A 14,583-nucleotide genomic window follows, 5' to 3' on the forward strand; every position below is an offset into this window, starting at 1 on the left:
AGGGTGTGAGGTGTAGGGAACAGCATCTTTTTTTTTTTTTTTTTTTTTTTTTACTTTCCGACAAATTCCATGAGTTTCTTCAAAGTCAACATGTAATAATACTGAAGGGACAAAGATAAGTCCCTTTCACGGAAGAGACATGTTAAAAGTTTGAAAATGCGCTGCTGTATAATTCTTAAATTTTCCAACGCAAAAGTATGAAAAGTATGACAAATTTCCATGTCTAAATCCGTATACCGTATAGCCTATTACTGAAAGCAAAATTCTTATCACATAAAAGTAGCATCAATTTGAATATTTCTTCAACAGAACACGGGCGAATATTTACAACTTGTTCCCCAGGCAAAAATTATTATTCGGTCTAATAAAAATTTCAGATGAATTCAGTGAAATATCCGTTACAGTTAAGGTTACCATACACTTAATTTCGCTGTCGGCGGCGCACGACATTCTTCAAACATTCCAGCTCATTTTGGAGTCGAGAATATTCATTTACTTCCTTAAGCTGCTCCTTCATTATTTATGAAGGTCTAGAAGTACTCTACCCTCGTAACTTTACCTCTAGTAATCATTCGTAACCGCTGATGCTCCAATTCACGTTCATCTGCTTCGTAATTACGTGATGCGAGATGTCTCAACTCAACTCAACTCTTCACTCTGACTTTGTCAAGACTTGTTTGTGCAGAGCCATACAAGTTCTCCATTTTTTAAGCTGGTGAGGAAACTCTACGAGAAGCCTTCACTTCTGATGCACCTATTTCCTCTGGTCAATTTCCTGCGCAGTGAATTCCTATTACATGCTTCATAAAATTTATACATGTCCAAATGGTAGATGAGTTCGTTGCTATGAATGAATGAATGATTTTAAGTTATCGGGCGTCGTAGACGCCGAAGTCAATGAAAGGAATACTCAGTGTAGTATATTTATAATATAATGAAAACTTGTAGGAAATAAAATCACATCTTGTGTAAAACTCCGGGGCAACGAAAACACATTTGGAAATTTAGTTCACTTCTAGCAGTTTTTAATCGTAGGTAAATCAATTATATGTACGACGTCACTGGAACCATTAGCATACCAGCAGCAAAAGGGTTAGTTCGTTTACGTCAGTTCGACAGACGCAAATTGGCTACGTTGGTTACGCTGGTGTGTTGCAATAAGCAGCGCCAGGGGCTACGGAAGTTAGAATCAAGCATCATCGAAAATTCAGACGTACCTTAAAGAGCGAACAGGCTACACAAGGGCTACGTTAGTTACGTCAGTGTTGAAATGAGAAACATCAGGGACTACGGAAGTGAGGATCAAGTATCATCGCAAATTCAGCCGTTTCCTAAAAATCAAATAGGCTGCGACTTCGGTTACGTCAACATAACAGGCACAACGAGGCTACTTCGGTTACGTCGGCATGTTGAAATGAGCACCGCCAGGGGCTACGGTAGTTAGGACCGAGTATCATCACAAATTTCAGCCGTAGCCTAAACACCAAATAGGCTACGACCAGAGGGAAAGAGCCGGCCTAACACACTTCACTCCTGCCTCGCGGTAGACGGCAAGAGAAGAGTCACGTACGGAACGATTAAATCCGGACACGTGAGCGTCCAATCGAATCATAAACGGATGTGGTGTTCAATTCCGGTTTCGACAGTAACAACAAGGACCTACAAATGTTGCACTATAGCGTTACACGAGGTATGAAGACCGTGGAGTGGGGGGCAGGCTAATTTTGCGAGAGAGATAGAGAGAAGAAAATTCTCGACACGTGAGCGTGCTATGGCTGTAAAACTAGCCACGGAGAGAGAGAGAGAGAGAGAGAGAGAGAGAGAGAGAGAGAGAGAGAGAGAGAGAGAGAGAGAGAGAGAGCTATTCCTGGACGTGCGTGTTTCTATCTATGGCTGTCAAACTGACCTCCACAGAGATGGGCAGGGAGTACAAACCCCCTTGACTCTCCAACTCTCGCAATGTGAGGGGGACGTTCTAGATACTATAGAGTCAAAGTGAATTAGTAGAAATCAACTCACAACCTAACGAACACCTTATGGATCATTTCAATGCAGAAATGCAGCAAAACATAGCAAAGTAACATCAATAAAACACAGCGACCAAAGTCATTTCAAAATGCACCGATCGATCCTACAATTGCGTTAACCACTTCACATTTCTACGGATATCCATACTTCTTACCGTTTCAATTCTAGTCACATAACCTACTCAAAAAGTTCATCTTGACTTTTTTTTCTTGATTCCCACTGAGCATTTAACCTACTCCATGAAAGACCTGGCTTCGCAATACACTGATACTCTCCCACCTTGGTTTCAATAAATATTTCATGTCTTTTCCCATTTTTTTTTTACACATTCTGCTACGTTCCTCACCTATTCTGAGTCTAATTTCTCTTCTCCCTTGTCTCATACTTTCACACCAAACCAGTCACTCTCCCATCATAAAAACTTACTGTAACTCTAGAAAAAAACACTTACTGTAACTCTAGAAAAAAAACTTACTGTAACTCCAGAAAAAAAACTTACTGTAGCTCTAGACAAAAAAAAAAAAAAATTGCATCATAAAAACTTACTGTAGCTCGCGAAAAAAAAATTATAATTATACCAAATAGAAAGGCCTGTGGCAACATTTTGGGAACATTTTACAGTCAGATCCGACAAAAGGGGATTTCGAGTGGACGTAAAGGGGAAGCTAGCATAAAGCCGCCAATTACAATGAACTAATGAGGCTGTCCCCATCCTTCCCCTCAATGCACAGCTGTTTAAACCAAAACCTCGTAACAACGGAAATTACAGATAAAAATATCCGGCACTAAAGGCAAACACCCGAAAAGGACTGACAAACACCATGACGCAAAACAGACAAAATATAACACGATAATTTTTAATTGTTAAAAATTTGTTCCTTTACTAAACCAACTGAAATATAACCTTACATACCAGCAAAATCCAAAATCAAATGTAAACCACAAAGCAATTACAAAAAAAGCCAATGCTCACTGAAAAAAATGTTCCGTTAAGCAAGAAAAGAGTAAATACAACACAACAATTATAAAAATGTGATGCGCTGAAGCAGATGAAACCAAGTTGAATAAAAACTGCATTACTGGAAAACTATTACATATTAGTAAAAATACAATATAAAAAAACCATGTTGCGGGAACCCCATTCAATATTCAGAAATGAAAAACAAGCTTTATACGGCTCCACAAAGTAATTTTCAAAATGTCCAGAGAGCACCTTTTGACACATGAAAAAAAAATTAAGACAGGACAAAACCCAATGATAGACAGCAACTTGTGTTGCAGTCTGCACATGAAGGATTGCAACAGAAGGGCCCAATCTACTTTCGCCCCCAAAAAAAAAAAGTCCTCCTACAAACGATAACCGCGGCCATAAACCAGGGTTCTGACATTGACAGGCCAATTATGCGAAATGAGGCGCCTGGGAGCAGCAAGGAAACAAGGGAAAAGGGGAATTAAAAAAGGGGAAAGAAACATGGGAAAAGGGGAAATAAAGGGGATGGGAAGCAAGTGAAAGGGGGAAACGAGGGGAAGAAACATGAGAAAGTGGGAAATAAAGGGAAGAGAAACAAGGGGAAAGTGGAAACTAAAGAAGGGGAATAGAAACTAGGGAAGAGGAAAAGGAAACAAGGGGGGGGAATAAAGAAGGGGAGGGGGGAATAAAGAAGGGGAGGGGAAACGAGGGAAAAGGTGGAAAATAATGGGTAAAGGAAACTAGGGAAAGGGGGAAATACAGAATGGGAAGGGAAATGAAGGAAAAGAGTAAATAACGAAACAAGGGAAAGCGGAAAATGAAAAGGGGAAGGAAAAAGGGATGGAAAGGGGAAAATAAAAAAGGGATGGAAACAATGGAATGGGGAAATAAAAAAGGGATGGAAACAATGGAATGGGGAAATAAATAAAGGGAAGAAAACAGAGAAATATATAATGGGAAGAGAAACGAGGGAAAGGGGGAAATAAAGAAAGAAAGGGAAAAAGTAAAAGGGTGTGAGTGAAGAAAAGTTCAAGTATTGTATTGGCGATGGATGAAAGCAAAAGCCACAAAGGAAACAAGCAGGCCTGGAGAGAGAGAGAGAGAGAGAGAGAGAGAGAGAGAGAGAGAGAGAGAGAGAGAGAGAGAGAGAGAGAGAGAGAGAGACTTTTCTTCAAACTCACGGGCACGGCGGCTACAACTTAAGAATTAATCTGTTATTCCACTAAAATACATGCAACAACTTTTATATTGCAAGCAAAAAATTCATACGAGGACTGTGCAAGTAAATCCACTGCCTGATTTACAATACACACACACACATTATATATATATATATATATATATATATATATATATATATATATATATATATATATATGTGTGTGTGTGTGTGTGTGTGTGTGTGTGTGCAAAGCATACACCACCCTTCAAAAAATTTCAATTATATCTGTAACCACAACGTGGACAGAAAAAAAAGCCTTCAAAATGTCCGCGAGGCAAACCAGCCAAAGCGGATGCCAAACGTGCCCAAATGCGGTGGAAACGTGGACCAGCCTTCAAGGAAAGCAAGGGGGGTGGAGGTAAGACAACGGGAAAAATATAGTAACCGAGTGAAAACGGACTGCACAAAGGGTTACGAGGAGCGAGCATGGAGCATAATGCTTCGGAAGCGAGAAGGAGGGGGAAGGGGGAGAGGGGGGTCAGAAGGGAAGATCCAATCCAAAGCTGACAACCTACACACATGTGGGGCACGTGGGTCTTGCGAAGAAACTAGAGGGCGTTGCCGCGGCCCAGCCCGCCTGCCCTGGGCAACGGTACTCCACCCATAAAAAAGAGCGCGCCTACATGACACCTAGATGGCCATGGAAGGCATCAGCAGCTCTGCGCCCACGTCTATATAACTAAAGACGCCTAGTCTTAATTCTCTGATAGTATTGAGTCCCACGTAGAAAGCAGTCGTCAGACATTCTTCCAGCCAGATCAGCGCGTCGTTCACTGCAACGGGGTTGAGAGCCAGCTCACCCTCCCTGCTCGGCGGGGAAAAATTATTCCCCTCCGAAATACATTCCTTAGAAAACAAGGGATGATGAGGGGATTTGCGTGAAGTAACTCGTAAAATAAAGACGCAAACTAGCCGAAGGAGGATGAAAACGACCCAGAAGGCCGTGCTAAACAATGGAGAATGCGTAAAAACTCCGATGAATGCCTCCTGACCACCATAATCTTGCTCCTTGCTCGGTCTTCCGAGAGCGCTGAAATACCTGTGGCCAGACAAAAATGGCAAACTGCCAACTCGACTCTGCCGCACTATTCCTTTGCCCGCCAAAGACTTGACCAGTTACAAAATTTTACCTAGTTTTTTTTTAACCAGCTTCTTGTGGCCCATGCAATTGACTTACGACGTAAAACGATCCAACATTCTAGTGCCTACACGGACCTGATGCTTAACATCGACAGGAAACTTCAATTTGAAGATGTAAAAAAACATAACTGCAATATGCGACGTGGCACTTCGTCAAGGTCTCTAACCAGTTCACCAAGTCTCGGATCTCTGGAACTGCAAATGAAAACTACAAACGCGGGCAATTATACAAACATTATGTGACGTATTCAAGGATAAAAGGATTCTTTATCGTAATGGTCTACGAATATTACGTGTCCTACAATTATTTCAGATGCGAAATATACATTTAGACGCTAATTACTACCAGGGAAGACCAATGGCGCCAAAAAAAATTTAACGTATACGTGAGACAGTGCTCTTATACAACTGGTTCAAAGTACGGTGGGTAGGACTAGACAGTTAGCCTATAAACCACCTTTCAGTGCATCCCCACAAATGCCAGTCGTCTTCTTTTACCGTGCTTTTTTCCCATTTGTATGGGCTAAGCACGATGCCTTCTTTTGAAGGACTTAGATTTGGCTTTTGGGGTACTGTAGACTTTGTAGTCTCGATCGGGGGGCCCCACTGTCATCGCTGAGACCCCAGTAGCGTATGTACAGTTAATATATATGTGTATATGTATATAGGTGAATTGGTGCATAAGCATCTTGAACACGGATATGTTTAGTGAGCAATACAGCTGAACAAACAAAATACAAGAACAATTCAAAGAAACTGTCTCAAAAAAAAGCCTAAAGACTTATAACTACAGATATATAAAAGGAGAAAAAAATCCCAAACACCTGCATATTAGGACAGAGCCTCAGCTACCGAAGCTTTTTATCAGGGCGCGCCCTGGGCCCTGTATAACCTTCATTATCCTTGGCCTGGCTAGCCAAGACTTGTAAACAGAAGCTACATTACACCACGCCAATATAAGGGTGCGCTGACTTCTATAGATCGCATCGCCTTCTAAGGTGTACAAGAAAAGAGCATGAATAAATGCATAGGTTAAAGCTAATGATGCGAGCTCAGTGACAAACACACAGTATATACCAGTTTATAAAAGTGTTACTTAACAGAATCTCTGGTAGGGATGTAGGGAACATAAAGAAGGTGAAAATCTACGTATACACAAAAAATAGAGACAAGCTCATTTACACGTATGATTAATTTACAAAACAGCAATACTCTTGAGGGGTTTAATCATCTTCTTAATATTGCTGTTTGGTGGAGGAGCCAAAAACTTTGCTTATAAGTTATGCGTGAAAAATATTTTAAACAAAATAAAACTGTTCTAACAATTTAATAATCTTTACTAGAACCTACAAATGATAATCTTTATAAATATATACTTAAATCTACAATAATAATATTTACATATATTTACTTACAGTCTTAAGCCTGCTAATAATATTTCCTTAAACCTACAAATAAGTCTTTACTTAAACCTGCAAATAATTGTCTTTTCTTAAACTACACAAAAATTTATTTGAAACTATAAAAAATTTAATTAAACCTACAAATATCTCCCACAATAAATAGGGAGTTTTTGGTCTCCAAACAATTACTTCATGCTATTTCTAACCCTAGCGATGACTAAATACAATGATCCAAGCTAATTTTCTTACTAGAAGTCCAAGAACACCGTCTTTTCTACCTCGGGTCACCCTAAAACTTACTGAAAACTCAGCTACGACAGTAATCGCCCAAATGTCTGGCAAGTATTCAAGACTTTCTCAGCGTTCCCCCCAACTCGACAATTCAATCAAGTCATTAGATCATTATTCGCCTTCTGTCAAACAGGCTTCATTAAATGGACAATAACCTTCATGCTGATGGTAAGTACCTTCATCTCCCCCCCCCTTCAAACTCCCAACCCCCACACAAAAAAAGGGAAAAATGTCGAGCGAAATAACGGTATGTGTGGACAAAAGTCAATTTTCCTAACAATAAGAGCATTACGTCTTACTGACCGTATTTGAGGAAAGGGGAAAAAAATTAAAAGTACCGCAATCCAATGTCCATGTAGCCTACATGCACAACTTGCAGACTTACTCAAAACCAGTTACGTTCGTCTGTGCCTAGCTGACACTTTTAACGACCCGCTCTTACACGCAAAGGCTGGCGGGACGGGGAATCTCATCACGTCCCACCAAACCTTAAAAACCACACTTTTCATGTATACTCGTACGCGAGCGCCAACGGGAAAGGCAATTCAATGTTCTTATATATCAAATGAATGGTCTGAATAGGGCCGTGAAATGTTTAACACCAAAACAAATACCCGTTTACTAGACGTAAGAGGCAGAAGAGAATTTTGTCATAAGAGCACCTGCCTGGACCAGGCCCGAAGGATGATGACAGTAAGAAGAGGGGGGGGGGGTGATCAGAGACGTTTAAGTGGAAGATTCCAGAAGAAAAGACTCCTATAACAGAACCTTTAAGTCTCCCTTGCAAAGACTGACTGACCAAGGCGCGACACCCCAAACGCCCTGACTCAGCTAAGACATGGGCAATACCCAGAAGGGTTACCCGGGGGAAGGACCCTGGCCAACAACACATTCCCCCTACCCAGACACAATGCCCAGAGCCCACGGGCAAATGAAGCTCCGGGGGTCCCCGTCCCCACGCCCCTACCCAAAGGGGCTTACCCATTCCTCCACGATCTCACCTTCACACCAGTTATTGACCCCAGACGCCATCTGCTCTCGAGTTCCCGTACCCTGGGCAACCCCACAGCCCCGTCCCGAGGGGTCACTCCTCCCTCGACAAGGGGTCACTGCTGCTACCCAAACAACCCCTGGCAACGAGGTGTTTCCGTCCATTAAAAAAACTGAATCAACACGATTCATGAAGTTCAATGGTCTGATATTTCTCATATTACGGGCTGTTCGAATAAAGAGGTTCCTGATGACAAAAGGCTTCCAACTTCCCAAAAAGTTCTCGCGCATTTAGCTTCAAATATCAAACTTCCTTTCTGGATCAGATCTCCCCGTGTCTACCTCTCAATGGATGGTTATAATTTTAAAATACACTGAAAATGGCTACGTGTACATAAGCGTACACTCCTACTAAAATGTTTAACCTTCTACTAAATCATTTATCATGGTTCCTGCCAGAAGTTACCAAGAAAGTCACTGCTACTAAAGTTATATGCACTTACAAATTAGTATTTATAATATTAGCAAAAAAATGCAGCATCATTATTTACAAGAAATCGAAACCATTATACATAAAATATAAACGTTTTCTTCGATACCATTATACATAAAATATAAATGTAAAACGAAAACAGCAATCGTCGCGGGGACCAATTATATAGACCACCACCTCTCCACCAACAGTATCAACTTAAAACTAAATCCTTAATTTTCACCGCTACCATTCATCACAGCAAACAAAATCTTACAACACACACCCTCAAATATAATTAATTCTTTAGGTACGGTACATAAATTCCTAGAATCCTCTACGTCGCAGTAAAATCAAATAAACTGTGGATGAGACAGTAGTGCACTAGATGGCTAAATGGCATCAATGCCCAGAGCAAATTTCTCTTGCCTAGCCTAAAAAATACCCTAGTACAATCCTTATTGGGGTGGGGTGGGACAACGATGAATGGAGAGAGAGAGAGAGAGAGAGAGAGAGAGAGAGAGAGAGAGAGAGAGAGAGAGAGAGAGAGAGAGGGGAGAGAGAGTAGCATTAATTCAAATTAGACAATGTTATAGGCTACATTCGTTAAGAAATATTACCTCCAAAAGACTGTTTTCCTACAGTCGTTTTGAATATCCTCGGTCTAATAATAATAATAATAATAATAACAATAATAATAATAATAATAATAATAATAATAATCATCGTCATCATCATCACCAAGATATACAAAAATTGGTAACAACAAACAATAGGTACGACAGTCATCGCGTAAAATGAAAGCTTTTTCATTTAAATAATAAGGGAAAACGTTCAATACAAGGTATGTCCCACTAATAATGAGACGTATTATTCTTTCTGTTTACCCTTTGATTACAGTTGCCGCCTGACTCTGTTTCTCTCTTTCACAAATGCACACTATTTAGTAGAAACTTGCTCAGCAGTTTGACCATTCTCGACTTCTTCCAAACACATTAATGTGCAATAATAATAATAAAATAATAATAATAATAATAATAATAATAATAATAGTTTTATTATGCTGATGGATTAACAATAATAATAATAATAATAATAATAATAATAATAATAACAACAACAACAACAATAAGCCTAGGTTTATTATACTGATGGATACGTAAGTTTCCAGAAAACTTTTTTTCAGCGTAAACAAGCTTTAACCAAAGTTAGAAACTTCAGGTTTTAAACCTGTACACCCACCACTTCGGATACAACTTTCATTTGCTGCCTGATGCAAGTCCTTGATCTAAGCCGCAATTACCAATCCCCGTACGGCTGTCCCCGTTTCCCCTCTGTCTCGACGGGAGTAGGAAATTCCTCCCTAAGACCAAAAGGAAACAAAAGACTTCTCCCGTCTAAAGGAGAAGCTATCCTTCTGCAGGAGTGATCTCGCCTGCTACAGGACAAGACACCTTCCCTAACACCAACTGGAATAACATTACCCCTGCAGAGTCGGTATCCTTCTAACAACACTGACCAACTCCACTGAACACAGTAACAAACTCTTGCTTCCTTCCCGCGGTGTAGGATCTGGTTCACGTGCAGGACAATCAGAAGGCTTTCTCTCTGAAAGACCCTCGTCCCCAAATTTCCCCTCTTCTAAATTATCAAGTTTTCAAAGCTCTGCACGAGCGTCTTTAAGCCAGCAAAAAAAAAAAAAAAAAAAAAAAAAAAAAAAAAAATGCACACACACACACCTGCAAATCGTATGCTATAGGAAAAGGATATCAGTTAACGCCTAATACACACAATGCAAAGGAAAAAAACAAACAAACAAATAAACAAACACCTGCAAATCGTATCGGAAAAGGATATCAGTGCTATAACAATGCAAAGGAAAAAAACAAACAAACAAATAAACAAATACCTGCAAATCGTATGCTATAAGAAAGGGAGATCAGCTAAACGCCTAATACACACCATGCGAAGAAAAATCAACAAACAAACAAAAACAAACACCTGCGAATCGTATGCTCTAGGCAAGGGACAGATCAGCTATCATAGACAAAGCAGAGAAAAAACACACAAACAAACAAAAACACAAATGCAAATCGTACGGTAGTGGAAAGGGAGAGGTCAGCTAATGTCTCATACAAAATTATACACAAGCAACAAAACTAAGTCCATCAAGGCCGATCAGCTACACCGTGAGTCCAAGCTTAATGCACGACGCAGGTTCACAATCTTCGAGCTTAATCCCCCATTAAATCCACAATCATTAAGAAGCGCGAACAGCAAGCCTGTAATTATCGAGGTAAACCCTAAAGCCAAACGAGGTTATAAATAAGAAAATGTGAATTCTACAATCATCGAGAAAAACATGAATAACACAAGAGATAAGAAAATGGGAATAAAGTCTGAATAACAAAGCAACAAGACTTAAAAAAAAAAGTCCCCACGCGTCCAACGAAACATTTAACGAAATCTAAAAAAGCGCCCCAACAACAACAAAAAAAAAAAAAAAAAAAAAGTCCGACAAGCCTCGCGCAGGACAAGTTAACAAGCATCGAAGCCAATTCCCATAATATAAAGTCCAACGCTTCCAAGTCACAAGTGCCCGTAAATCAAGTCCTGGGAGCAACAAGTCCCATAAAGCCCTAAGCAACGAGCGAAATTCCCGCACATCAACAGCGGAATCTTATCGAGCAACGCAGCGGAACCTTAAACTAAAATCGATAATCGATGCACAAAAGCGCTTTACTCTACCCTCCCTTATCCCCTCCCCCTTCCATCTTCCCCCATCCCTCTCTTGGTACGGGCCAGTATTTACTCTAGCCCCTCCTCCTCCCCCCCTACCTCTAGGCGCGGACCAGTCGCTTTTACGCCCTGAAAGTCTAAGAAGTTCCCAATACTCCTTTTCCTGCCATTATTTTGGTTGGCAGACAAGCCCCAACACTCCCCCTTCCTTGTGCAACTGGACCAGATTTTTCTGAGAGAGAGAGAGAGAGAGAGAGAGAGAGAGAGAGAGAGAGAGAGAGAGAGAGAGAGAGAGAGCATTCTCTTCTAAGAAAAATAACTGAAATGTAACAAATAATACACTAAAGAATATTTTATGAAAAAAATGGTTTTGCTCAGGCAGGGTAAGACTTATCTTGTCTAGGTCCTCCAGTTTAGATGCTATACATTCAGTGTCTCTCTCTCTCTCTAAGACGAGACTCACAGAACTATATTATTCCATGATTGTGTAAACATAAGGTACATCTGACTTTCAGGGAATGCGCCCATACCATCTCTCCTCGTCTCGTTTGAGAGAGAGAGAGAGAGAGAGAGAGAGAGAGAGAGAGAGAGAGAGAGAGAGAGAGAGAGAGAGAGAGAGAGAGAGAGAATTCTACCCTAACAATCCTCATCACCCTGATGGCAGGATTAGAAGACCCACACACTTTACAAGCAAAAGCACATATTTACTGTCATCACAAGCACAGTAAAGCTAGACACAGCAAGTCTTTCAAAGCACCCACAAGACCACATCTGAATGTAAACAATACCTCAGAGTAAGTTACGCTTAAGCGAAATGAGAAAACGAACCTGAGGCAACGTGGAACCTGAATCCTTTAACAAAAACTAACCAGAATGCGAAACTTCAACCCGACGAAAGCTCAATTAATTCATAATGGAACCGGCTGAATGTTAAAGATCTCTTGACACGCTCATGAGAAAACGCGATTCTCCCTTGCAAAACAGTAAATCTACCATGATGAAACTGACGTAAGGCTCAGTGCAGTTTAGCTAATGACAGGGAACAATCGAGTTAGTAATCTTGTATTCATAAGTCAATTAGCCCGAGAGTGTGCTTGACTAAGAATATTTCAAACCATTCTAACAATTTTCACGTCCGAGGTAAGAGTAATTCGGGAGTTACGTGTCTTGCACGGTGCAGGTTAACGTGCTCTGTTACCACAAAACTGCCAGTGGAAACTTAACCGAAGTAACAACTCACAGAGAAAGATTTTATATGTGAGCTTAATTTGAAGAGGAATCGAGCTTCGTTGGTTAATGCCCTTAGCCTAGTCCTCTTGCACTGAGTGCGCATAATAATTATAATACGGGACATACTTATATATACAGAGTACCGTAACATGAAAACGAAGTTAAATAATTGAGTATGGCCATCAGCGCTTTTAAGTACCAAGAATGTGAAGCAATTTACAAATGTGAAGCAATTTACATCTTTAATATATCAACTTTTACCTGACAAAAATAGTGGGGGTTCTTTACATGAAATACTACAGTCACGTACCGTAACAAATTAATATGCCACATAAATATAATCATACTCTCATTTAAGTAGGATTTTTCATCATAAATCATAAAATGCACTTAATGAAAGAGCTTAACAACTGCGTTACTCGGCAGAATAAATACACTTTCCTTTTGAATTATACGGTGGCAGAGCACATTTTTTTTAAAGAGGTTCTTAAGGCATGGACCAATTAGAAAAAGCATTGCTCAAGTCACGGCATGGATACGAAGGATGTTCACACCCTTGGGGAAAGCTCCGTAAATCCTCATGGGAAGATTTCAAAGTCCTCAGAATAAGCTTTATAAATTCTTTGGGAATACCTTTACCTGCCACTATGAATGCCTCCAAAGACCTTTTCATGCCCACTGGAAGGAAAAGTTTCATGTACAGAGAGAGAGAGAGAGAGAGAGAGAGAGAGAGAGAGAGAGAGAGAGAGAGAGAGAGAGAGAGAGAGAGAGAGAGAGAGGGTTTATGCCCTTAAGTTTTCATGCCCTCCTGGAAACTTTAACATGCCTTTAAGGAAAATACGAACTTTGAAAGGACAGATCCAAATTTCCGTGGATACATTGCACGCGACAGTGAGGAAAGCTTCACAAATGAAGAATGATCTGCTCTACCCAACATCGAAAAAGCCTACTAGTCTCTGCTCTCAAAAAAATATATTTATATAACTTATGAAGTGACCACAACTTTTCAAACAATTAAATGGGTCCAAATCCCACCTAGGAGGAATATCTTCCTAAATTTCTGTTCGCATTTCAGCGCTTTTAACGGGGGCGTATCCAAAGATATGAGGGAACGAAGCGCGTCGACAATTTGAAACACTTACCGTCATTGTACCATTACCAGATGAGAGAGACTCTTTTCAATGGCCTGATTAATATTCCAGCGCTACCCTTTTCCTCGCAAGTCCCAATCCGACACCGTTCTCTTTTATCGATTCGACGACGCATTAAATATACAAATGGCGTACATACGCCGTCGGTAACAGCCAGCGGGGAGAGGATTACGCATTCAGCTCTTGGCTCGGCCGTCAATCACGGCAACCCAGGTGGCGATTGACAATGCCAATGGCAAAACTGGGCCCCGAATGGATTGTCGAAAAAAAAAGTCAAACTGAAAACTGAATTTGGGAAGAATGATGGTGTGTTGTGGAAGTGATGAAGTTAATACATTACAAAAAAAAAATAATAACACTGAATATTCGATACATTTTTTTAACGTAACGAGGTGACGGGATGAAAACTGAAAATTGACGAAAATATGTAACGGATTACATGAAACTGGTGAACTTAAGAAGACATAAATGGAATAAATGCCAAATGCTGAAAGTGAAACTGGAAACTGAATATAGGAAGTGTGTCGGTGCACTGTGGAACTGATGAAGTGAATATATTAAAGAAAAAATTCTAAAACTGAATAATCCATACATTCTTCGACGTAACAAGGTTAAGAGACGGAAAATTGAAACATAATTGAAGAAAATATATAACAGATTTCGTGAAATTGATGAACGTAATAAAAAAAAATGGAATAAACACGAAATACAACCCAGAGACCCACCAAACTAAAACTGAAAAAGGTAGACTAAAGCAAACTGACGAAAAAGGTAATTGTATTTTGGGGGAAAAATTCGATAAATTGTTCAACGTAACAGGAACAACAGAGTAACACAGAAAGTGAACTAACGAAAAAGGCAAAACGGACTGCGGGACGAAACTCTGAAAATAATAAACTTAACAAGAAAAACAAAAATGGAAACGGACTTGGCGAAAAGGGGGAATG

At 40.2% G+C, this 14,583-nt stretch overlaps 1 protein-coding gene across 22 annotated transcripts in view; it reads right to left on the bottom strand.

Moving 5' to 3' along the window:
* sm (smooth) overlaps window positions 1-14,583 on the bottom strand; it is a 783,427-nt gene that overhangs the window by 674,917 nt on the left and 93,927 nt on the right. The gene's annotated exons all lie outside the window — the stretch shown is intronic.

The sequence above is a fragment of the Macrobrachium rosenbergii genome, chromosome 54, assembly GCF_040412425.1.
Source record: "Macrobrachium rosenbergii isolate ZJJX-2024 chromosome 54, ASM4041242v1, whole genome shotgun sequence".
Taxonomy (NCBI): domain Eukaryota; kingdom Metazoa; phylum Arthropoda; class Malacostraca; order Decapoda; family Palaemonidae; genus Macrobrachium; species Macrobrachium rosenbergii.